The sequence below is a fragment of the Gallinula chloropus genome (genome assembly GCF_964237585.1).
Source record: "Gallinula chloropus genome assembly, contig: HAP1_SCAFFOLD_40, whole genome shotgun sequence".
NCBI classification, from domain to species: domain Eukaryota; kingdom Metazoa; phylum Chordata; class Aves; order Gruiformes; family Rallidae; genus Gallinula; species Gallinula chloropus.
Window position 1 is genome coordinate 473,566 of NW_028168731.1, and position 26,034 is coordinate 499,599.

Here is a 26,034-nt window from a genome sequence, read left to right on the forward strand (position 1 = left end):
GCAAGGTTCAAACTGGAGCCAAGGTTAAAGGCTCTCAGCTCTTAACCTAGCATCCCCATGCCAAGACCTCCCACAACACCTTTTTCTCTCTGCTTCACCAGAAAATGAGGCAGGTGGGAGATCACTACCCAGAGATAACTCCAGAGGTGCCCACCAAGCTCCTGTAACCTCCCCACTCACCTGATAGTCAAGGTCACGGGCTCAGGGGATCCATTCACATTGAACTTGAATTCTTCTGTGAACTTCCCCAGGATGGTGGAACTGAAGGAGATCTGGATGACCTGGAGATCGTCTGGCAAAATCTCCCCCTCGCTGGGGAGAAAGGTGAAGCAGGAGCCCAGAGCTGTAGCTGGAGGAACCAAGCTGAAGGCAGCTTGGATGAGTCCTTTGTTAAACAGCACCACCTGCAGCAGGAAGGCAGAATGAAAACACAGAAGGACATTTCCTTTAGAGAAGACCCATTTGCTTTCTAATTCAACAATGAACACCTGCAAGGCAGAAGGCAAAGGAAATACAACAGGACAAGTTCTGCCTTTGGGTTTTTTCCAGCAGTGATAACTCCATAGAACCTCTGCCTTTGTCCAGCTGGCACAGAACTGCCCTGCTCACAACTCCTGAGCTGCCAGAAATCCCACAAGGAGCCACCAGGCTCCAGCCCAAGCCCTGCTAGCTCTCACAGCTCACCTCGTACTTGTGTGCTGCTCCCATGAAGACATCCCCGATGTCCAGACGCTCAAAGCTGGAGCGCAGCTGAGGCCCTATGCCTTCCCCTTGGATGCACAGGGGCAGCCTGGTCTCACGGCCTGGGGAGAGAATTCAATGTCAGAACAGCAATTCCCTCTGATCCCGCATTTTCCAGGCTCTAGCCTCCGACTTGGGGCTGGCAGAGATCAGCCCAGGAAGATCCAGGGAAAGGTACAGGACCCTTCCCTTGGCAGATATGCCTTTGGGCTGCTTTCTCCTTTCTGACCAAACCCTTGGGCTGCTTTCTAATTGAGCCATCACTTTGCACCCTGAAACAATCACACAATCATTAAGGCTGGAAAAGACCTCCAAGATCATCCAGCCCAACAATCCCCCCACCACCTCTATTACTCACTAAACCATGTCCCTAAGTACCTCATCCAACCTTTCCTGAGGGACGGTGACTCCACCACCTCCCTGGGCAGCCCCTTCCAATGCCCAATGGCTCTTTCGGAGAAGAAATTTCTCCTCCTTTCTAACCCGAACCTCCCCTGGCACAACTTGCAGCCATTCCCTCTCGTCCTCTCGCTACTTAGCTGTGAGAAGAGGCTGAGCCCCAGCTCCCCACAGCCTCCTTTCAGGGAGCTAGAGAGAGCAATAACGTCTCCCCTCCGCCTCCTCTTCTCCAGGCTGAACACCCCCAGCTCCCTCAGCCGCTCCTCAGAGGATTTGCCCTCCAGCCCCTTCCCCAGCCCCACTGCCCTTCTCTAGACACGCTCCAGGACCTCCATGTCCTTCTTGGAGTCAGGTGCCCAAACTGAACACAGGATTTGGGGTGATGCTGAGTTTCCAACGCCACCTCTGAATCTCTTCCCATGTGCTAAGATGAGCTTTGAAATCCACTCAAGGAAGGTGTAAAGCTCAGGAAAACACAACCCAAGACAAAAATCTGCTCTTTATACTGATGCAGCTCAGCACCACCTGCACCCAACATACAGCTCAGCTCCACACCTGGGTGCTCCAGGGCTCGCCACCTGCAGCAGCATCTAACCACCACAGGGCTTTAGGATGTCTAGGGAGAAGCAACTCCCCAAATTCCCACCATAATACCTCAGCCAGGCTCCTCCCCACCACGGGCAAGAGCAGGAGGGGACAGGAGCCGTACCTGAGATGTCGCAGTAGAACTTTTGTTGATACACTCTGGCTTCTTCAGGCTTAAAGGTCACACTAATTTCAGCTGAACAATTTGGCCAAATCTCTCCCTCCTAAAACAGAAGCAGACAGCAAACCATTTATCTTCAAACGTCACATCCCTTCGTTCCAACCGTGGCCCCATGAGCCGATATTTAGAGCACCAGGGCAGAGCAAAGAGCCAGTGACACTGATCAACAATATTTATAAGGGAGTTTGGAAGCAGCTGCGAAAAACTTTCCAAGTCCCTGACCTTTACTGGCACCTGGGAGAGGCATTTTCTTAAATTAGGGCTATAGCGGAGCAACCAGCCCAGCTCACACTCCAGCGAGTCCAGCAGGATCGCTTCAGAGGTGCCGGCCAGTCACGGACTCACAGACCGTTAGGAGCTGAAAGGGACCTCGAAAGCTCATCCAGTCCCACCCCCTGCCAGAGCAGGGTCACTCAGACTAAATCCCACAGGAACGCATCCAGGGGGGCTTCAATGTCTCCAGAGAAGGAGACTCCCCAGCCTCTCTGGGCAGCCTGTTCCAGGGCTCCATCACCCTCACAGTGACAAAGTTCCGGGGGCTGAATTTGCCCTCCTTCCCACAGAGGAGCGCTTCGCTCTTCGGGTCAGCATCTCAACTGACATGGTCCCACACCCTGCGTTAGCCCTGTGCAAGGTGTGCCTTTACATGTAAGGCTCCATCCCTCTGAACGTGGTCAGGACACTTGGGCAGCTCTTCATTTATAGCCCTGGGAGCAAAGCCCAGCTTTAGGCTCCCGGTGCCCATCACGAGTTGGGAAACGCTTTTTGCCGCCAGCTCTCCCGGCCCCACCAGAAACCCAATGTTTCCTCCCAGCACATCAAGCAGGGATCTGCTGAGTGACCTCATTCAGGGAGGAAGAGGAGGAGGAAGAAGAGAAAGGGAGCTTTCAAAGCTCTCACTTACCGCTGGCTCAATGCTGAAGATCCCGTTGGAGGAAAGCAGGGATTCTCCTTGCACCTTGGCACTCTGGTCGGGGATGCTGCAGAAGAGGAGGCGGGAAAGGTGATCTTGCGTCCTGGGGTCTTACACAAGTGAGCAGCCCTCAGGAGAGCGACCTAGCTCAAAGCTGCTGCCACAACCAATGGGGAATCCACCTCCATCCTCAAACTGGCTTCTCCTACCCCTAGGATGCTCAGGGGAGGCAGAGGAGGATGAGGAGCACCAGGGCAGCGTATCACCAGGCAGGGCATCAGACCCCTGCTCTGGGCTGCAGGTTCCCAGCATCACTGTCTTCTCTTCCCTTTCAGACCCGCAGGTGTAAGGAACAACCACATCCCCTCTGCTCCCCACCCCGCCTCCACCAGAGTGTGTCTCTGCCACCTGAGAGAGGCCTTTCAAAGCTTCCCCAAAGACGTCCTTTGAAGATCCAGCCCCATCTCTCACCACCATGAAGACAGGGGGTTCTGAAGCCCAAATGCACTTCCAAGGCCCATGCTGCCCTACCTTCCTTCCCTGCAGACCCTTCCACCTACAAACTCTCCCCAGGCTTGAAGGAAAGGCAGAAACACCCCGTGCTGGAAACCTGGACAGCCCAAACCTATTCAGGAGATGGCCTCATCCTCCTGGGCCAATGAAGCTTCACAGACTCTCTGCAGCCCGGGAGCCACTGGCTCTCAGCAGTCTGCAGCTCCCACAAACACCAGAGCTCGCTCTCAGAGGAAATCCACTCACTGCAATCAAGCTTTCCTCCCCAAAACATCACCCTCAGCCACAGGGTGGATGGAACTGGGATGGGAAGCACCCAGCTCCATTACCCTAAAGCCCAGGGACACCCACCCTGATGCTGTGGATGGCTGACTTGTCCTAAAAGCACCAACCCCCCTTGAGGCCATACGGTAGCGTTCCCCTTGGGCAGGGTACCTAACCAAAGGCATCTTTGAAACGGACCTTCTCTCCCGCTGATCCTCCTCCTCCTGCGTGCCACAAGCCTTCCACTGGAAGCGGGCGATGATGTCACTGCGGTTGTGGATGGCCACGCATCTGCGCTTCGACAGCGTGAGGTAGGTCTTCTCAATGGTCACAGGCTCCTCATCCAGACAGATGTTGACGTCTACAGCCACTCCATGAAGGTGTGTGTTCATGTCTTCACCTGGAAGAAAGCAAAGGGGACTCTTTACTCCTCTCACTTGCCGATGGAAGTACGAGGAACGCAGCGAGCCTCAGGTCACAGAAGAAAGGGCTACAGCTTTTATTACCCCTCATTCCCAGGGGAGTCCCACCTCAGCCACAGCTCACACGGCATCTCCTCCAGGCCCACCACAAGTGTCAAGTCTCTCCCAGTCTCTCACTGATCCCCCCCCAAAGATGCCTGCAGGGTGTGGGCCAGAAAAGAAGGTGGCAGAGGAAGGAGCAAAGCGACAGCCCATGGCAGGATGGGATGCAGACAAGAGCTTCCCTGTGTTGTAGAAGCAGTGCCCGTACTCCTGGATCACGACAGTCTGAAGAGCTGCCACTTCAATCCACCCAGTATCGGGCAGAGGGAGAACTGTGACTTCCTCTACATTTGCTCAAGCAGGGACAGGGACAGGCTTGTCCCAGTTGCAGCAAACATTAAGCATCACTGCAGAAACCCAACCCCATGTAAGCTGTGGAGGAACCAGCTGCTTCAGTGAGAACAAGACTCAGGTTTTCCAAGCAAGCCACGAAGATCCTGACAGAAGCTGTTTAACATCTCACCTTCTCCTTGAGTTTTCCCCCCCTCAACTTGTTCTTAAAGCCACTTATGAAGCTGATGGCACTTCGGTGGCACCTCGGACCCTCGTAAAGATTTCCTACCTGTCTCTTCCTGACAAATCCCAGGAACCCCACGTCCTGGCTGCTTTAGTCCTGATGTTGTCAAGAGTGGGATTTAGAGGGCGGCGTAGAAAAAGGGGCTGGAGCAAGACCACGGGGAAGCGGCATATGGGACAGAGGTGTGTAAGGGACAGTGGGCATGTGACAGCATCCCATAGAGACACACCCCCCACAGACACGTTACGCTTACAGGACCAAATCCAGCACTGGTTCAGAATGGAACATCACACGCGCGTACGCACGCGGTCACCCAGATTCGAGATTCATCCTTCCTCCACCCAGCAGCTCCCAGGAAAACAGATTCCCAAAGCATTATCCTTCCTGTTGAGGGGGATGCACTCTAACAGCCCCAAAACACCAGCTGGTTTTCACTTTTCTTGGAGGTAAAGCTGGGGGATAGCACCCAGCAAGGGAATTTGGGTGCTTGGGACAATAGGCAATGATGGCAGATGACTGTCACAGGGGTGTGGGGTGGTGGCCACCGTGCTGACAGCAGGGAACGCCCAGGGATGGGCCAGGACACCAGACAGACAGAATAAGGACAGACTCAGCCTTTGCCCTTCTAAGCACCAAAATACACAGAGGTTTTGAAACAGAAGGGTTTACAAGTAGATTGCAAAGGAAGTTCAGCCTTGTTCTGCTTTGAAGGACGCAGACCTGCAGATAGGACACTCACCTGTGTCGTAGTGAACTATCAGGGAACCGCAATAATCCCCAGACTTCAGCGGGTGGAAGTCCACTCTTACTTGCATGGCCTCACCGATGCCGAGCGTACCGATGGAGCGATCGACAGAGAAAGGGCTGCAACAGAGACACACACACTCATCAGGACTGTGGTGGGAGCTCTGGGGGCTCTTTTGCACTCTAGTTCCCGGCAGCTCGCTTGTGTGAGGAGCAAACAAGCAGCTGGCAGCAGCAACCCAGAACACAGGGGGTCAGAAACACGGCTGGCTACCCTCGCTCTCCAAAGTCCAGAGGGTATGAAATGACTTCATCCTCCCCAGATTCTGCATCCAGGCTCCAGTCCGGACCATACCATCAGAGAATGGGTTTTGAAGAGCCCAGAGCAGGTAAGAGGTGTTTGCATGCACAGCTTGACCCTGATGTCCCTGGGAATCAGGGTTTTTTCTGCCACCTAGAAACCTGCTACTCCTGAAAGACAGGAGAGAAGGTTTGGAGGGGGGGTTAATAGCTCCTTTTCTTCTGGCATGCTTTTACTACATCCAGCTGTACGCTTGCTTTGTTGCACAATGTCTGAAGTTTCGCAGGTCCTGATCTCCCAGCGGCACCTTGCACTCCCCAGATCCTATACCCTCATCTAGGCACACCAACCCAGGAGACCCCTTCACACCAGGACCTGCTGAGATCTTGCCCATTACGGCCCTTCAGCAAGAGAGCAACACTAGACCTGAAAGCACTCTGATAATTCTCTACCTTGGTATTTAGGGCTTGCTTACTCTCACCAGGGGTCAAGCTTCCCCATCTTGACAGAGGTGGGCTCAAATTATGTCCCACGAGGATACCAAGGGCCATCATACTCCTGACATAATGCAGAAAGGCAGCTGACAAGTGAAAGAAGCTGGCAAGTCTGTGACACAGGCCCTCAAAGCACCACGTTGGCTTCTCTCCTGCACCCACATGCTCAGTAAACGCAGCGTGCAAGGAGGCTGCACTATACTGCGAGTCCCGGGCTACCTTCATCTTCTAACAGCCAAGCTTTCTTTGGTCTACTGCTGCCTTAATTGGCATCCTAAAACCAGTTGAGTTTGGGAGAACCTAGTTCATTAAAAGCTACCTCCAGCCCCAAAGGCTTAATGTTTGCACATGCTACTTTTTGGCAGCAGTGTAACAGCCAAAGTCAAGCAGCATAACCATCCCAGCAAACCCAGTCCCTCAGGACAAAGCATCCGAGACTGCACTGAAAAATCCCAGGTACACTCAGCACCTCCCAAGCCCAACCTTCCCTTCCCCCCTTTTCCTGCACCTCAGCCCTAATTTCATAACCTCGGGTGGTCTTTGTGCATCCCCACACCTCCCTGTAGTGTATGGGTACCACAGGGGATCCCTGAGCGTTCTGCCTTGGAGGATCATCTCCCGAGCTTTCCGAGCTGGGTGGGGACACTCCTAGAGGGATCTAATCCCAGACCGACCCTCTCTGTCCCTGGAGCACGGCAGAGCACAACGTCCATCGCCGCAGGAAAAGGCAGCGCTGCGCCTTGTCTGCTCCCAGACACCATTTTCATCTTAAACCTATTGGAATGACATTTCTCTCTGCCAATGTCACGGAGAAGAAACTCATTCTCCTGCCTGAACCACAAGAGCAATGGGAAGAGACTTACTGGATTTAGCCTCCTGGGATTTTTATTCCCAAGCGCTGCGGTTAGGGGCTGGGCACGGCCCTGCTGCGCAGGGAGGGCAGGCACAGAGCACACTGAAGAATGGGCAGTGCTGGGGGGGCTGGCTGGGGTTTTTTCATGAAAAAGCAGTCAAATCATGGCCAAAATGCGACCACGTTTTCTGGAAGCTATCGAAGATGCTAAATTGGCCCCACACATTCACTGACAAGCTCCTCTCTGGAGCAAAAAGCAGAACAGAAAACAGCCAAGTCCTCGGACAAACGATGACCGGGCAGGGAACATCACCAGGATGTGACCAGATGCACGAGCTGAGCTCTCAGTACTGTGAGGAACAGTTAAGGATGGGAGACGGGCTGCAAAAGCACCCTAATGGGGAGAGCAGAAAGTTCTACGCTTGGTGCCAGGGAAGGGAACCCAGAGAGGGGAGGCAAAGACAAGTGGCACAAGCAGGACAGCAGATTGGGGAATGGTGGCACCTGAGCTGGTTTGTGAATGGGCAAGAGCCTGAGTTTGCTCAGGCCAGAAAAGAGAAGTTGCATCAACTAAACCAGAAGTTCAACCTGCACAGATAAAACATAGAGGATACAGGCCCATCAGCTGGCCTCTACATGCTCAGATGAATCTCTCATTCCCTTCTACCCCACTGCTGTCCTCCTCCTCTCTCACATGTGCCTGTACCTGTGTTGTGGCTTTGCATGGCTGGGTTCTGCTGGAGAAGGGGGAGATCTGCAGGGGTGGCTTCTGCAAGAAGCAACCAGAAGCTCTCTGAAGCCCCACGGAGCAAACCCCAGCCAACTCAAGGCTGGAGTTGCTGCTGACCAAGGCCGAGCCCATCAGGGATGGTCACAGTGCCTCAGAATCACAGTTAGAGGGAAAAAAACCACCAAGAAGCTGCTTTTTGCCCCCAGAGACAGGAGTGAGATGATGTGAGGAACTGTGCAGACACCAAGGCCAGGGAAGAAGGAGCAGGGAGGGATGATGAGGTGTTTCAGGCACCACAGAGAAAGATTCCCCTGCAGTCTGTGGGGAAGACCATGGTGAAGCAGGCTGTCCCCCTGCAGCTCATGGATGGCAGGGAGCAGAGATCCCATCTATAGCTGTGGAGGATCCCACGCTGCAGTGCCTGGGGACACCTGAAGGACACTGTGACTCTGGGGGAAGCCCGTGTCGGAGCAAGCTCCTGGCAGTAAAACTTGCTGCTCTAGAGCTCGAGAAGAAAAACACCCCCACACACCTTTTGTTGGGCAAATGAAATGAGGTCCCTTACCTCTGAGTGCTGATGGAGTAGCGGGCCTCCCGGTTACCAATGTTGCGAACCAGCAGAGTCTTCTGGCTGCTGTACTTGACTGGACAGGTGGAGAAGTCCAGGTGGAGGGGGAAGCCCAGGACCGCCCGGGCACCAATACCTCGGATCCGCACAATGAAGTGTCCCCTGTCTGTGACACAGGTGATCGGCTGGGAGTAATCCTGAGGGGAAGGAACAAATCACGGTACGTTCAGTCCCCGGCGGAAGGAAAACCGCTGCTTCCCACCACTAACAGGAGCCTTTGGGAATGGAACAGCACTTCTTTCTGTAACGACCTTTCCCTCCAGCAGCACCACTGGGACAGGGCTGGTACCCTGCAGAGAGGAAACCGCCCTGCTGATCCAGCTGCCTCCTCAGTGAGCTGGCAGAACCAGACCAAGTCACCTGATAGCTTGATGCCGAAGCACCACAACAGAGTAATCCCACGGAAGGGATTGCAGCAGATCAAGGACCTGCTTCCAGCACCGCTCCGCACCCGGTTATGCCGCGGCACCAACTCCATCCCAGTGACCCCACTTGAAGCTTGGTGGGGGATGCTCAGGTACACTGTTGGATGGACTTTGCCACCAGCCATTGGTGAAATCACAGAATCACAAGGTTGGAGAAGACCTTTAAGATCATCGAGTCCAACTGATCCTGTCCTGTGCTAAACCATATCCCATAGTACCTGATCTGCCCTTTTTTCAAACACACCCAGGGACGGTGACTCAACCCCCTCCCTGGCAGCCTGTCCCAGGCCCTCACAACTCCTTACCGAGATGACTGTTTTAACATCAAGGGAGGCAGAGATTTCCCACCCCTTTCCACAGCATCGCAAGGACAAGGCTGGGGACACCCATCCTCCCAAAGCTGATCCACCTCCCCAGCCCCGAGCCGGCTCTGCTCCATACCCAAGCTATTCCTGAGAGATTCCTGACAGGTACTGAAGGGCACCAACAATTCCAGCCCTGCCCTCGGCGCAGCCTCTTCCAGCTCCTCCCAGGCCCTGAGAGCTCTCGCTGCACATCTAACCTCTGACTTCCCTTTCACCTCAGCCCAGCCCTGGGGGAGGCAGGGGACAGCTCTGCTCTCTCTGCTGCACACTGTGGCACAGCCGATGCCTTGCTAATGCCTCTGAAGTTTCCAGAAGGGACTGGGTGCCTTCCTGAAGCTGGTGCTCTCAGGCCCACAGGCGGGAGGCACGGGGACAGCCCTACCAGAGCCAAGCATGCTATTCTCAGCCCTGGGCTGGTTCAGCAAGGAGCCAGACAGCCATTGCCCTGTCCCCCAGGCAGAGGCATTCCTCAGAGATAAGTCCTCCCAGCCTCGTCTCCCCTCTTCCAGCTGCACTGTGCCCACCCGAAAGACAGAGGCAGGTCTCCCACTTGTCCCCAGACACCATGGTGACACTGCAGCCAGTAGCTGCAGCTCGCTGCCAGTTCTGCCTGCACTCATCTGACACGTTCCCAACCTCCCGTGCTGTCCCAGGCCATCCCTCACCCGTTCCTTACGGGTCTCTCACTGTCCCCCCCAGTAACCTCCTGTCTGGGTGGTGTCATACCCACTGGTCCTGTGGAAGCAGCAGCTTTAAGCACCCATCCAAGCAAGTGTTACTCCAGATAAAACACATCCCCCCCACTCTGCCCATGGGGACTTCCCTGGCAAGACCCTGAAGCCTGCAACCCTCACACCCTTCTGAAGGCTCACGCTCCTCCTTCCAAGCCAAAGCATTAACAAATCGGCTTCATTAAGCCCTGAGCAGGTACCGCAGGGTCTACGGCCTTCCAAGGTCCACTCTGCCACTGCTGAGGGTGTCACGGCCCTGAGGGTTTGCTGTGACTACACCAAAGCAAGGAAGGAGGAGGTTAGTTCAGAGGGAGGATGGAAAATGGCAAGCTCCTGCCCTTGTGTCCCACCCCAGCCTTCCCCCAGTACCATCCCTTTGGTGATAGCAACTCAACTCCAGCAGAACTTGGTCGGGGGTTATTGATCCTGGATTAGCACCAGATGTTGCTTCAACATCATCCCGGGGGGAAATATGTTTTCCCTTTTCCCCAACAGAAGGAACTCGTCCAGCAGCAGCGGTTTCAAAGGACAGCAGGACCTTGTCACCGAGGTATTTAGAGAAGCTGGGGGAAAGCCTGCCACCAGCACACACCTCCTTCAAACATCACATCAAAGGGCAAGGAAAAGGGCAGGAAAAGGTCTACCTCATCACAGGAGCTTTCACTCACATCTAGAGGCGGGAGAATCCGGGACCACCTCAGCTCCTGGGTGCTGGCCATCCTCTGCGCCTTGGTGACAGACTTCTCCAGGAAGGCAGAGGGTGTCCACTGAAACACAAAACACCAACAAGAGCTGCAGAAACACCTCTCTTCAGAAAGGCTTTTCTTGTTCAAGCGCCACTGATAAACCATTTGTCACCACAGCCACTAGGATAGTCCTGGAAGTCCCCAAAGTTCCCCGCTGAAATATTTAACATCAGTCACTGAATGATGGAGAGCGGAACACGCGCTCTGACCAAGCGGCTCTGTCCCCTGCGCTTCTCCTTCGTCCTCTGATGTGACACCTTTGAGGATTTCTGCTCTTTGGGCATTTGTTTCCCCTTTAGCTTTGCAGGATTCAGGCAGTGACCTTTGAAAGGAGTGGGGAGGAGTCATCAGAAACCCCCTAACTCCATCCTCGCACAATGCTCACAACCAGCCGGCGTGTGGAGATGTCACTGCCGGCTGAATCACAGGAGAGCAGAAAAGCAGCGCTGTGCCAAGACCGAGGTGGAGCTGGCTGGGTCCAAGTTTTAGTTATCTTTTTAATTAGCCCTTGTTTTCTCTCTGTTCTGGCCTCACAGCCCCCTCCACAGAAGCATACAGAGATACCACCTCCATGAGGTTACCTCCAGGAAAGGGAACCTTGGCCAGCAAAAGGCACATTCATGGATGGGGAGGAGGAACTGCCCCACGTTCATGGATGGGGAGGAGGAACTGCCCCAACTCCACAGCTGTTTCAAGGGCTGGATCTGCACTCAACCCAGGATGACACACATGACAAAACTGGTTTGGACCCCATTCTAGCTGGGACTGGACACATCTCTCAAGTCTTCAGGCAGAGTCTGAGCAGCCCCACCACATCCCCAGCTGCTGGGAGGACAGGGATGGTCAGAGCAGCGCCTGCAAGGAAGCTTCCATGACAGAAGATACTGCTGCCCTCACCAAGAGGATGGGTAGAAGCACCCCAATGCTTCAGCTACTCCAGTGCACTGCCCAGGACATCCCGTTAACTGGGTTCCAGCAGCACATTCAGACAAGACTCGGGACTTTCAGCCCACACTCCATCTCCCACCGCACCTTGATGGCCACCTCCAACACAAGTATGGCACCAAAGAGATGGGGTGGTGGTGTGTACCTTCACAGTGTGGCTAAACAGGAGGGGCAGGCAGAGGAGGGATGCAGGGCAGGTTTCCAGCCTCATCACAGCTCCTATCTGGCCACAGCAGGTACTTACAGTGACATACTTCTTCTTTGGAGCTGTTACTACTCTCCGTTGTAATATTGTAGAAAGCTCACTAGATCGACGAACGTTTTTGGTAGCCATGTCTCAGCTAATCTGGAAGGAGCAACAATGGGACTTTGAAAATCCAGGAAGAGGAGCTGACCCCAGGCGACTTTGTGCCCGACCTTATCACCTGCTCAGGGTTATTACACCAACCTCCAGCCCGGGGACCGCGGCTGCCCCGAGCGTGAACAAGATCAGACCAGACCCCTTCCCACTTCGCCAGCCCAACGCGCACCCTCCGTGCCAGGAGCTTTGTCCTGTTTCTAACTAACGCAGCACGGAGTTCAATGCTCTGATGAAGAACTAGAGTCTCCAGGCTCAGTCGGTTGGTTTGAGCTACAGAAATTATCCAGCAAATATGACTCCTTCCAGGCATGAAATTCCCACAGCCCCCAAGAGCATTTCTCCCAGGAGAACAAGGGCCCTAATTTTCACTTATTAACACTCACACTCGAGGCTCTCTACAGGCATTCGAGGCTGTAACAGCAGAAAGAAAACCACGAAGCCATTAAAGGAACAACAGCAATGAGCTCAAACATGAACACCACGTCTATGCAGGCAGGGCTGCTAAAGACTTGATCCTAACGGCAGTTCTTCTCCAGCACCCCCCCACCCCCCACAAGGAATGCGGGTTGACCAGTCCATGGCCGGCTTTTAGGTCCATGGCCCAGTCACCAGCCTGACAACCACCTCTCCATCTCCATCACACACAGCGAAGCGCTGCCATTCTGTAGTGGCTCCTGTCAAGATCTGAGCCAAAGCTCATGGAACTCATAGGCAGACACAGGCTATCAGGCTGTTTCCACGGGCAGTATCTTACCCTACCCAAAGCAAACGCTTGGACCCACAGCAGCCTGCAGCTAAAAGCACGAGGCGAACAAGTCCGCGCTGCCCAGGGGCTTCAGGCATGTGCACAGCAGCCACGGCTCTGCTGCCACACAAGGATTTGGTCATCTACCCTTGAACCACACACCCAAGCTGGAACATGGGGCACTGCCAGCATCCCTGAAAGCCATCCTCTCTCCCTTTCTGAACCACATCCCAGCTTCTGTGGCATCAATTCACGGTGCACAGCTGTGCTGTGTCCACATCCTGACCACTGCTGTCACCCACAGAGCTCTGCTATCACCCAGCTCACCCAAAATGCTCCCACAAACCCCAATCCAAGTCAAAATCTTTTAATCTCAACCTGCAAACACCTTCTCAACAAGAGTTCTGCGCATCCCTGCCCAGTTCTCACAAGGGGGTTTGAATCTCTGGCAAAACCAACAGCAGTTGAATTTAAAAGATGCCAAACTGGAGACAGGCAAACAGCCAAAAGCAGCGGCAGGAGCATCACCCCCAGCCTCACCTCGGCAGGCTCCAGCCTCATACCCACTTACCCAGCACACACACACATTCCTGGCTGCCAGAACAGACAACGGGCCCTATTTCCTGGCTTACTGCTGTCCTCCTCCAGGACTGCAGTAACCCTGAGGTGTCACAGACACGTCACCCAGTTCCTCCCCACCCTTCAGGCACTGACACCCTCATTTACACGTTGCAACACTGAGGTTTAAGGTCCAAACACCCAAAAGCCCGTGAACAAGAAGAGGAGGGCAGCACCAGCAGCCTCCATCCCCTCCACTCCTGCCCCAGGGCCTGGATGCGGCCACAGCTGCATCCCATGGGGGGGCAGACCTTGGCCTGGGAAGTCTGCTCTGATGGGGAGCACAGCGGGGCAGCTGGAGGGGGGGTGCAGCAGGAGGGGACAGGCCCCGACACAAAATGCTGCCGCCTCCTCTAGCCCGGCACCAGAGCCCCCCCTTGGCTCCTTAGGCAGCCTCCCCCCTGAAATCCCGCCCTCCCTCCCTCCCAAACAGAGCCTCTCCTTGCAGGGAAGCCTACCCGGCAGCAGGGTGAGCACCACGGCCTGACACAGTTCGGGCGGGACCCAGCTCACACCCCACACCCCCACCGGGCACGCTGTGCCAGGCACCCGAACCGCTCCAGCCCCCAGCCCCGGCGCTCCGCCCGCCCCCGCCCCTCCCGAGGCCGCACCTCCGGAACGCGGCCACCGCCCCAAAAACACGGCCTTGGGCACCGCTATCCCCCCCTCCCGCTCCCGGGGGGCGCGGGGACACTCACACGCCGGAGCGCGGCCACCAGCCGGGCTGCTGCCGCTGGCAATGAAGCACCGGACACACACGTTCCCGTGGCAACGGCGGGACGCGAGCGAGGCCCGTGCGGCAGCGCCCGGCCAGCCCCGGGCAGAGCTGACCCAGCGCCGCACCTCGCCGGGGAGTTACTACCCGCTCGCTCCTGACCCGGGACCGGGGAAACCGGCGGCACGGGCGCGGGGGAGATGCCGCTTGGTGACAGCTCAGAGCCCAGTTCAACCAGCTCGCTGCCTGGCCGGCATCTCCTGACCCCCAGCCCGGCTCTCCGCACAGCCTGGCACCCACATGCAAACCGCAAGCAACGGGCTCTGACACTCAGCAGTCCCCACGTTCTGCTTCCCACCAGCTCCAGCACCCTCCAAGCGATGTCAGAGCCTCAAGTGCCTCCTGCCTGCCCCACCCTACACTGCAAGCAGCTCCTCTTGCAGGAGCGCAGACGGGTGGCTGAAACGTGCTTCACTGAACACACTAAATGCTCCCCCTTCAGCAGCAATAAGGCACCTCTCTCCAGAGTAACCGGTTCATTTGCCTTTCTATTACACTTTGCTGGGAGAGCCAGAGAGGAGATCTGCTAAAAGGGAGAATCAGGATGCTCCTGAACACTTTTCTTCACCTAAATCATCTTGCCCTCTTCAGGCTTAAGTAGCAGGATCACGTTTCTTCCTTAGAAATCACCTGCTTAGCTGTAATTACCATATAAACAGCATCTCATGGCAGCCAGGAAAGGAGAAGCAGAATTTCCAGGACTAATCTCTTGCCCCTTCAGCCCACCACTAAGTGGCTGAGAGCTTTCTAAATCAAGCCTTGCTCCCCAGGAAGCCTCACCTGGCACTTTTATACTCCAGCCCCTCTCGTCTTTTTATCGCTTCGGTACTGCCATCCCACAATTTATTGTAAAAGCTCCACCACGGCAGAGATAATTAACAGGAGCCTCGTGTTACACCTTCCCCTTCCTGCTTTTCATAAACTCAAGCTCTCAGCTGGCGGCGAGGTGGGCAAGGCGGACCAGGCTCCCTTCCAAGGGCCTGCCAGAGCTTCACAGTGCTGTGAATTTACAGCCACAGCTCCCGACGTCAGCGCCCCCAGCCCCGGCGCTCCGCCCGCCCCTGCCCCTCCCGAGGCCGCACCTCCGGAACGCGGCCACCGCCCCAAAAACACGGCCTTGGGCACCGGAATCTCCCCCCTCCCGCTCCCGGGGGGCGTGGGGATACTCACACACCGGAGCGCGGCCACCAGCCGGGCTGCTGCCGCTGGCAATGAAGCACCGGACACACACGTTCCCGTGGCAACGGCGGGACGCGAGCGAGGCCCGTGCGGCAGCGCCCGGCCAGCCCCGGGCAGAGCTGACCCAGCGCCGCACCTCGCCGGGGAGTTACTACCCGCTCACTCCTGACCCGGCACCGGGGAAACCGGCGGCACGGGCGTGGGGGAGATGCCGCTTGGTGACAGCTCAGAGCCCAGTTCAACCAGCTCACTGCCTTGCCGGCGTCTCCTGACCCCCGGCCCGGCTCTCCGCACAGCCTGGCACCCACATGCAAACCACAAGCAACAGGCTCTGACACTCAGCACTTCCCACTTTCTGCTTCCCACCAGTTCCAGCACCCTCCGAGCGATGTTAGAGCCTCAAGTGCCTCCTGCCTGCCCCACCGTGCACTGCAAGCAGCTCCTCTAGCAGGAGCGCGGACAGGTGGCTGAATCCTGCTTCACTATACACAGGAAATCCTCCTCCTTCAGCAGCTATAAGGCACCTCTCTCCAGAGTAACCGGTTCATTTGCCTTTCTATTACACTTTGCTGGGAGAACCAGGATGCTCCTGAACACTTTTCTTCACCTAAATCATCTTGCCCTGTTCAGGCTTAAGTAGCAGGACCACGTTTCTTGCTTAGAAATCACCTGCTTAGCTGTAATTACCATATAAACAGCATCTCACGGGAGCCAGGAAAGGAGAAGCAGAATTTCCAGGACTAATCTCTTGCCCCTGCAGCCCACCACTAAGTGGCTGAGAGCTTTCTAAATCAAGCCTTGCTCCCCAGGAAGCCTCACCTGGCACCTTTATACTCCAGCCCCTCTTGTCTTTTTATCGCTTCGGTACTGCCATCCCACAATTTATTGTAAAAGCTCCACCACGGCAGAGATAATTAACAGGAGCCTCGTGTTACACCTTCCCCTTCCTGCTTTTCATAAACTCAAGCTCTCAGCTGACGGCGAGGCGGGCAAGGCGGACCAGGCTCCCTTCCAAGGGCCTGCCAGAGCTTCACAGTGCTGTGAATTTACAGCCACAGCTCCCGACGTCAGCGCCCCCAGCCCCGGCGCTCCGCCCACCCCCGCCCCTCCCGAGGCCGCACCTCCGGAACGCGGCCACCGCCCCAAAAACACGGCCTTGGCACCGGAATCTCCCCCCTCCCGCTCCCGGGGGGCGTGGGGATACTCACACGCCGGAGCGTGGCTGCCAGCCGGGCTGCTGCCGCTGGCAATGAAGCACCGGACACACACGTTCCCGTGGCAACGGCGGGACGCGAGCGAGGCCCCTGCGGCAGCGCCCGGCCAGCCCGGCCTGCGGGCCCGGCCAGCCCCGGGCAGAGCTGACCAAGCGCCGCACCTCGCCGGGGAGTTACTACCCGCTCACTCCTGACCCGGCACCGGGGAAACGGGCGGCACGGGCGTGGGGGAGATGCCGCTTGGTGACAGCTCAGAGCCCAGTTCAACCAGCTCACTGCCTTGCCGGCGTCTCCTGACCCCCGGCCCGGCTCTCCGCACAGCCTGGCACCCACATGCAAACCACAAGCCACAGGCTCTGACACTCGGCGCTCCCCACTTTCTGCTTCCCACCAGTTCCAGCACCCTCCGAGCGATGTCAGAGCCTCAAGTGCCTCCTGCCTGCCCCACCGTGCACTGCAAGCAGCTCCTTTAGCAGGAGTACCATTAGGCCATTTTCTCTTTTCCTCCCACTTCCTCTAGCCCAAGCCAGCAGAAAAAGGAACATCCTGAAACTGCATTGAAATCTAAATAGGAGAAAGAGGTGATGTTCAAACCTCACACTGCAGTAAAGCACAAACACTGCACACACTTCCATGAGAAGTGAGTTTAAGGAATTCTGCTCAAAGCCAATCTGGAGAGGACTCACAGGCTTCTTTTGTACCCAGCACGTTCTGCTCTCACAGCACCCAACTCACCTTTTTATCAGAGCTGCTCAGTTTGTGTTTCACCTCCTTGGCTTTCTGAATGGCTTTCAGCACTTCCACTGTGTCTGGTTCCTTTTCTGTGGTGATAGTGTTATCCAGACAGACCTAAAAATGTTCAAAACATCCAGAAATACAGAAAACAAGGCAGCTCTGTAACTTATTGTTACTTATGTCATAAATAAATAGTTTGATGCAGATGCTGTGCATGTCTGTAACCCTGTAAACAAGGTAATGACCACATCAGACCTCATGACTTGAATGCAAACTCAGAAGGGCTTGGGAAGCTCCACACCCCACTGGCACAAGCACCTTCCAACAGGAACACCCTGTTACCCAGTGAAAGCAGGGCAAGCTCTCCCTTAGATCTGAGGAGCACACCCAGCAGCGTATACATGGTTCCATTCCCTACAGATGTACTCCAACCCCCACTAAAAACTCCTCAGGCTTGTAGAGCATTCACACAACTTTCCTTACCAGGCTTTAGAAAGAAAAAGCTGTTCTTACATACCTCTGAAGCCCTGTCCCCAAACTGAGCCAGTACTTTGGTCCCATAGTCAGGGATGATGCTCAGTGGGTTGCTGGTAACACCACCTTCTCTAAGCACGGGAGGTTTCCTGTATTTTTTACTTCATCAATCTGAAAGTTTTTCAGTAAAAGGATGAATACACAGATTGGCTAAATGAGAACACCACCACAGTCTAAGCATTTCTTGACTAAATTACATACAAACAGTAACCAGGAAAAAAAATTCTCTCCAGCCACTTTATTTGCACTTTCACCCTCTAACAGAAATCACTTGTGTTCTAAAGCAATCTGACACTAAAATCAGTAGTTACCTGTTTGACTTTGTTGTTGCTCAGATCCAAGTTGACTAAAGAAAGAGTACAGTTTGTTAAGACCACACAGCCTTTCCAGCTGATTTCCTGCTAGATTCAGAGTTTTGATGTTTCCCAGTCTTGTGTGAACACCTTCGAGCGATGTCAGCTTGTTGTAGGATAAGTCCAGGTGAACAAGGTTGTAAAGATGCTACGAGAGCACAGAAAATCCAGGTCACACACCAATTTGCTAAAATTGAACCATATCAAAGGCTTGTCCATTTGCTCATGCTGGATGCTGCCCAGCTGACAAACACAACATGAACTTGCTCATTACACAGGATTAAGCCTGCAGGAAAGGGAACTTCCTCGACTCTATTTTTCCCAAGCCATTGACACAGCCAGCAACGACTGAATTTAGTGAAGAACTACGTGTTGCATGTCGGTGTTGGCAAGTAAGAAATGCACCCTTACGAGGGCTTGATGCTAGGAAGCTATTTGGGCTTAAACTCTTCTCTGCTAGATGAGTGGCAAAATCCTTTAGCAAAAGGATTCTGTGTTGGAAGATCCTGGGCAGGCTGGCAAACATCACCTTCAAAAGCATCCCTTACCTGTAAGTTTTCTACCAGAGACACCCCATTGTGACTCAGGTCCAGGAACTCGATCTTGGGAATTAATTTCTAGAAGGGAAAAGGTGCACATGTTAAATGCGTTTTAGCTTAGAAACCTGGCTGTACTTCCTTCACCAACCAACTAACAACTAACAGGCAAAGGGCAGGAACTTTCCAAGGCACAGACCCTCTTCTCAGCTTTCAGCAGTAAAAAGCGTTCTGCACCCATTCTAGTGCAGCCAGAGTGCAGACACCTGCTCGTGAGAGAACCAGAATACTCTGATGAGCACGGTCACGTTTGCATTTGAAACCTGGGTTCTCACTGAAGACAAGCAAGTTGCCCCCAGTTTAGCCCCACTAACTACAGATCAAACTCATTAAGAGGCCTTTCCAGCTCAAACAGGCCTGTCTGTATTACACAGAACCCTGGATAAAGATTACAGAACTAAAAATCAGAGTAAGTTGAGCAGTGCATTGATCTCCACATCATTACCTTGTGGAGCTCAAGCACGGACAGTGCAAGGGGAAATCTTTCAGAAGAGAGATACATGAAGAAATTGCAAAATCCCTGCTGAGTCATGTGCCACAGAAGACCAGCCATCCTTTCCCCCCACACACAAATGAAGAAAGATTTCTTACCACTGAATCATCAATTTGAGAGATGCTGTTGTGACTCATATCCAAGGTTGTTAATGTTCTCCAAGTTGGGATAACTGCTGTCACTGGACAGCTTGAAGTTGCATCCTCTGGCTCCCACTGATCAAACTCAGAGGCCTCTGGCACCAGGATTTCCTGTTAAAGACAAGCACCCTAAAAATATGGTACCTGCATCTTCGGTGAAAGCCCATTGTTTCACAAGCAATCCAAATGACCTTATGAAAGAAAGATCCCTAAGCCTTATCATCACCCAGATTAAAGGTCTTAAAGCAGGAGCTGAGTGTGTCAGAATTATTTTAGATCCACAGGGAGGGAGTCCCAAACACTGGCAGCCAACCCAGGCTGGAGAATGGGAAGGAAGAGAGGGACTGTGAAAGGTACGCTCCTCACAGCCTTGCCAAATCACAGCCCAGAGAAGAAGCCACACGCATTCAGCTCTCGAGGAGTAACAGAAGCACATTCCAATCAAAGCATCAGAAACATCCCTGTGAAGGGACACATCTCATCACTTCAAGTCTGTTCTGAGAGGCCAGCAAACCCTTTCTGCTTCCCAGCTTTAAGAGCAGAACCTGCAACAGGCAGGACAGAAAAGGACCAGGGCTCCAAATGGGGATTCCCCCACCACAGGCGTGATTCTTGCACACGCTTCGAACACCCATCAGAAACTCCCTCTCACCTTCATCGATGTTGCTGAAAACCGAACACTCATTGTGGCCAGAGCATGTTTGGATGAGGTCAGCCCTTTGAGAAGCTTCCCCCCACAATGACTGAGCTATTGGAAAAACATGACAGTCAGAAATGGCAGAACAAACACGGGACACAGCAGAGGCAACTGAAAGCTTCAAGGACGGATTCCCTCCCGGTCCGGAAAGTAGTTACAGCACTGCCTTCAAATCTGGGACTATCAGGTCAGACAGCCCAACATTTGGTAAAGCTACAGCAAGAAATTAGGGGCACAACTACAGAAAAACTAATTCCCAAATATTTCTTTGCACAAAACATCTTCTCTAGGCACTTTCTACCCTCCCTGGGCATTCCCCCAGGTTCAACCGCCCAGGCAGTTGAACAGGGCGCAGTGTTTGACTGTCACCAACCGCAGAGGTGGGTACCTCAAGCTGTGCAGCTCGACCTGCAAACACAGTTACTGCTGTATCCCACCTTCTTTACTGCAAAGAATAAACAACAACTGTCCGGGGGAGGGGAGATGCCCAGCTCAGCAGTTCATACACCAATGAGCTCATTACACAGACTAAGTTTGACATTATAAAAGTCTTTTCGGCAGTTTAATGTGACTCAACCTCTGTCTAGCAAATGGGTCCTTCTCTGGGCACATTGTGCAACAACAACCAGTTCCCAGAGAACTCCTGCTGCCCCTGGAAGCACCTCTCCAGATCACCACTGTTTGGTTTTGGGCAGCAGTTACGATGAGATGAAAATGCAGGTCTGCTGCCAGCCCATCCAGAAGTTTTCAGGAACCCACAGGCACAAAAGTCTTCAAAACAAAAACCTTTTTTATTCTCCCCACACTAAGCAAAGCTACTCCTGAAATTATCCATGCTAGACACACTCCCAGCACCAGCCCACTGAAGTTTCCTTCCCACGCTAAGATGTCAGCAAGTCCCTGACTTGGGGACTGCACTGCAGCTCTGAACCAGCACAGCCTCTCCTATCAGTGAGACAGCAGGCATGTCCAACAAAAGGTCCTGAACCCAACAGAAGGGAACACAGGGTAAGGGCTGTGTGACACAACCAGGCATTCCCACTCTGGAAAGATCTGAAAGGGATGAAAGAGGTTTTGAACACTCCCAGTGGAAGCCCTGTGATCCACACTGAGAGCAGAGCAACGAAAAAATGCCGCAAATTCTCAAGCCAGAAGCGCTGCACTCAAGTGAACCTTCTCAAGCAAATTCACATCAATTCAGAAATCCCTGCTGCTTCCCAAACAAGAAGTACTTTGTAATAAGAGCTCCCATTAGAACCCATCTGTTGGAGCTTCACAGGGACAGAAAGCCACCCTGGGGTAGCTTCTGCATACACTGGAAATGACACACATCCTTTGGGAAGACATGCACAAGCTCTTCTGAATATTTACATCTGGCATCCGTATTGCCAAGTCCTGAGAAAAACCCCACACTGTTTCCCAAATGAAACACTCCTCCTGAACACTGCATGCCCCAACCCCAGCGCCAAAGCAAAGCAATTACCAAGCCTGAGAGACATGCACCAGACCTGGCATTTACAGAGCCCCTCAAATTACAGGCAGTAGCTCAGTTGTACCTCTGTTTGATGAAGAGATTTGAAAATTGACAGGTCAAACGGCAACAGATGCTCCTGAATCTTACTGGTTCCAAAAGGTCCCCCTGTTCCAGTGACCTGGTCATCAACAAGGAAGAACAGTCAGTGTACACAACCCAACCTGTGCTCACTTCAGACAGCTGTGCACGGGCAAGAGCACAAGTACAGCAGCTGGGACAGCCACAGCTCCAACCCCTTTGTCAAACACGGGATGATACAGGAAACTCGCAGATTAACTCTTCAGCAGAGAAAACCCAAACCATCAGTTACACTCCAGCTAAGTGCTCTGAACTTGAGGCACTGAACTTAAGCTGCCACCTGGTGCTTGTATTTTGTAGCACATGGGGCACTCAAATCCCACAGACAAGACTGAGCAAGGCTTCATCCACAGCTGATCAAGCCAGAGTGGCACTCACTAAACCAGCTTCCCTGAAACACCTGGATCCTCCAGGACAGAACTGTCTTCAATTCCAGCCCAGGGGATGAAGTCCAAGGCACTGACAAGATGGATTTGAAGAAAGCATTAGACCATCTCATAAAAAGGCATCTAGTTTTCCCATGTGCCCATAGCATTCTGGCCAGAGCACATGGCACCAGTGCAAAAGGCAGGTGGTTGCAGTTCTGGTTGCTGTGAATAAAATTTTGGGAGAAATCTCTTAAGGTTTGGGGTTTTTTTTTTGGTCTTACATATATCTTATAAACTCTGAAGGCTCCCACACACAAGCTTTCAGAAGGGCCAGAAACTCTCAAGTATTTTTCTAAATAATATGCTCTATATAATATTTTTCTAAATCATATGTTCTTCTCCACCCAGAGAATCCTCTGAACAACAGGTTCTACACACAGAGGATGGCAAAGGCAACTGAAGATCCACAGGAATAACAGTAGAGCTGTGGTTTTGCTTTCTAAACTTTCCAAGCCCTCCAGTGCACCTTACCCAAACCACTGCTTCGTTTCATCTTTGAACATACCACACAGTTACAAGGAAATTCTTCATGTAATAAAAGGGCTGAAAAGACACTGACCTGTAGCAAGCAGTGTTAAAAAAGCTACTCAGCACAAGTCTTTGTAATTCACTGATTTGGTAGAAGAACAAAACATCAAACTGGTTCCAGACAAAAGTTCTCTGAGGCCATTTTACATTTGTTCTGTAATGGCATTTTTCCTGGAAATTCTGGGCCACTCATCTCTAAAACTGATGGTTTTGTTAGTTTGGTTTGGGGTTTTTTAAACTTTCCAATACAGTTAAAGGTGAGAAAGGGGACAGGACTTACACACACATGCATGTATGCATCTGTATGCACTGGCCTAGCCATAGTGTTGTCAAAGAATGCAAGGCTGAAATGAATATTTCCTGCCTCCTTCCTGCCTATCAGCACCCAGTAAGGCTCTGTCACAGAAACCCTAGAGGGCACCGCTGAAGAGATGTCATCACATGGCAGAATCAACGTCTTCCTTAGAGAACTATGTTGAAGGTTGGTAGAATAAGCACCTGTTTAACACCCAGCTCTAAATGCTTACAGGTGTTTACTGCCAGTAAAGATCTTGTGCATTCTAACTAGGCTCCAGAAGCATGCCAAGAATCCCATCACTCTGGCAGAAACACCGCCAGTACTTGTGCAAACATGGCTCACCTTGAAATACTGGAGTCGACAGGTAAAATCTAGAATATGACCCAGATCAGTTTTGGCATCTCCATTAGCACACGTAGGCTTCCCCTGCAGCAACTGTTGAGTGACAGCATATGGCTGCAAGGGTCTGATGTTGAAGACTTCTCCAGCCATTCAGAGCTGCTCTCCTGAAAAACACAGGATGATGGTATCGAACACAACGCTGCCCCAGTTACCAAAGAGCAAATGGTACCTGCAAAACCTAATGTCAGCGATTTCATCTCTGTCATTTATATTCTAAGCTCATGATTAAGGCACCAAAACAATGTCCTTTTTGCTTCTAAACTAGAAGCACTGAATTCAGATAAATTTTCTTTAACACCAGAATAATCCAAGTGTTCAAACAGGCACTCTCTGCATTCAAGCCTTAAGCTCCCAACGCAACTAATGGCAAATTTCCCTCTTAACAGGGCTGGAACCAAAGTTCATTTATACAACATAGAAATTGCTAAACTTTGAGATATCCCTAAGTTCAATAGCAGCTCAGACTTATTCTAACCAGAAAAAGCAGCACCTACCATCTAACAGACAAACCTGACATCCTTTGCTAAGCTGCTGATGTGCAAAGCTGCAGCATTTTCTTGGACAGTCTGAGGACTTTCACCACACTACCACCAGAGCAAGCTCCCAGGGCAGGAAATGCATTATCTGGCAACATTTTTACAATCCCATTTCTTTCCAGGAACACTAGGAAACAGCATCCAAAGGCCTCCTCTGACAGCATCCCAAGAGCAAATGTGGATTACAGCAGTCAGAATACATGCACACGTGGAATTAACATCTTCCTCCTCTTCCTTTTAAGGACACCAGTTTGACCTGACAGACAGGAGAGCATCGGCTTTCCTGATAAGCAGAGTTCTCCAAAGAGTAAAACTCCCTTTGGCTTCAGTGGGAGCAAGTCCCAGAGTCCAGCTGCACATCACCACAAGGTTCCACTCACATACAGCGGTCAGACATCAATGATTTTGGCACTAGTGAGGCTACAGGCACTACAGAGTCAGGGAACAGTTCTTCAGGACCTTCCTTAAAGTGTTCCACAATTTGCTGAGTGCCCCCTCTGAAGTGGCTTCACCTGAAGTTAATTTTGTGCCAGAACAATCTGAACCACGCTTCACCTATCACCTCAGCCAGCCAGAATCACAGCACAGCATTCAGCCTCCTGTCCCTCAAAACAAAGCCAGCATGGGTTAATCATTTCACACGCCTCCTGCTCCTGGTGAGCCACTTAGAGATGTTGCAGCAGTGCATTTCATTGTCAGCTGTCAGCCTCAGAAAAGCACATCCTTTCATTAACTGACCAGAAGGTCTCATGTTTCCTGAATTCTGGAAGAACAACATTAAGACAGGTGAAGTGATGCATTCAACACACTCTATCAAGGCTCACTGAAATGACACAAACTTCCTGACTGGTTGCACTAAAACATACCAAGGAATTCATCAATTTCTGATTTATTTCCAAAAGCAGCTGTGCTTCTGTGACAGTTCCTCCTCAAATACAGCTTGGATCAAAGCACAAACAGCAGAAAAAGGTGAAGAGGAAGAACAAGTCTCGGTCTGATGTGAAAGGCTCAGATCTCATGGTCTGGAGATTAAATCTCACAGGTATACACATGCATGCACATGGAGGGAACCATCCCCAGTTAAATTCTTGCAGGTTCTTTACCTTTGTGGAAGAGCTCTTCAGCCAGTGCAGCAGTGATCCCATTGATCTCCTGCAAAGATTAAACCATTGCAATGAAGTGTTACACACTTACAGTTCAAAGTGCATCCTTGGCCAAAATAAGTCTCCCTTTTTTGCTGTGGTACAGGACTTTTAAAAATAGAAATCAACTGTCATCACATCTTATAGATTCTCTTTGTAACTTGAAAATACTTCATCAAATTATTTCATTTCATAGGTTTTTCGTTTCCAAGATGGAAAATACTGAACTACATTTAAATAATCACACGCTGCATGTTTCCAAAAAGGGCAACAGCAACTAGAGCAATTCTTACTGACCATCATCAGCCCAATGCCAAACAAAGCCTGGTTTTAAAGAAACTATTACCAGTACAGTTTTCTTCAAATTTGAACATTAGACTAACCTAATGCAATAATGTCCTGGCCAAAACCAGGACAATTAAGCACTCAACATTTCCTTTAGAGCATCACTAATACACTGATAACTTTAGATTAACAAGTCTACAGGGAAGAAGAGATCTGTAAAAATTAGTCTTGTGGACTTAACCTCCTTGCTGAAGAAGAATTCAAAGTCCCTGTTCACCATCCTCTATCTTCTCTGCCCTTCTGGACCTACACAGTGCTCAACCCCCTTTCTACACACTGACAGCTCCAGGAGGAAAAGAAAAAGCCTGGAAAATTCTCCCTGTGGGAAATTGTTCTTTTAAAATCTAAAGGAGCACAAAGGTCAGTACAGGTATTTCCCATACTTCACAAAAGGCAAATGCTCTGTAGAAGTCCAGAAATAGTTCTGAGCTCTTCCAAGAGCTCTCTCTAAGGCTCACAAGAAGAACAAAAACTGTGATAGTTTAGGCACACACATCTCATTTTAAGGTAGCTGCAAAGGACAAACAGGCATTACAGATCATCATGAAATGAGTATTTGAGGAGTTTACTTCACTGACAAACCCCTCATGATTCATGACAAGGAAATAAATCCATGGGCCATCTGCAGCACAGTTCAGCTCATCTGATGAGGTGAACATTTCAGACAAGCACATTCTTAGTATAACTGAAACCCCACTCACTGA

The 26,034-nt window shown here is 52.2% G+C and overlaps 1 pseudogene across 1 annotated transcript; it reads right to left on the reverse strand.

Annotated features, from left to right (window-relative positions):
- Positions 1 to 2,130: 2,130 nt before the first annotated feature.
- On the reverse strand, positions 2,131 to 25,550 carry LOC311204221 (nischarin-like; annotated as a pseudogene). Its single transcript has 15 exons — positions 25,512 to 25,550; positions 24,947 to 24,995; positions 23,248 to 23,411; positions 21,596 to 21,691; positions 19,995 to 20,090; positions 19,301 to 19,453; positions 18,662 to 18,730; positions 18,072 to 18,261; positions 17,744 to 17,871; positions 17,227 to 17,340; positions 8,464 to 8,524; positions 8,325 to 8,403; positions 5,377 to 5,501; positions 3,795 to 3,996; positions 2,131 to 2,140 (listed from the first exon to the last, which is right to left on the reverse strand). The product of its transcript is annotated as a nischarin-like (transcript).
- Between the last annotated feature and the right edge of the window lie 484 nt (positions 25,551 to 26,034).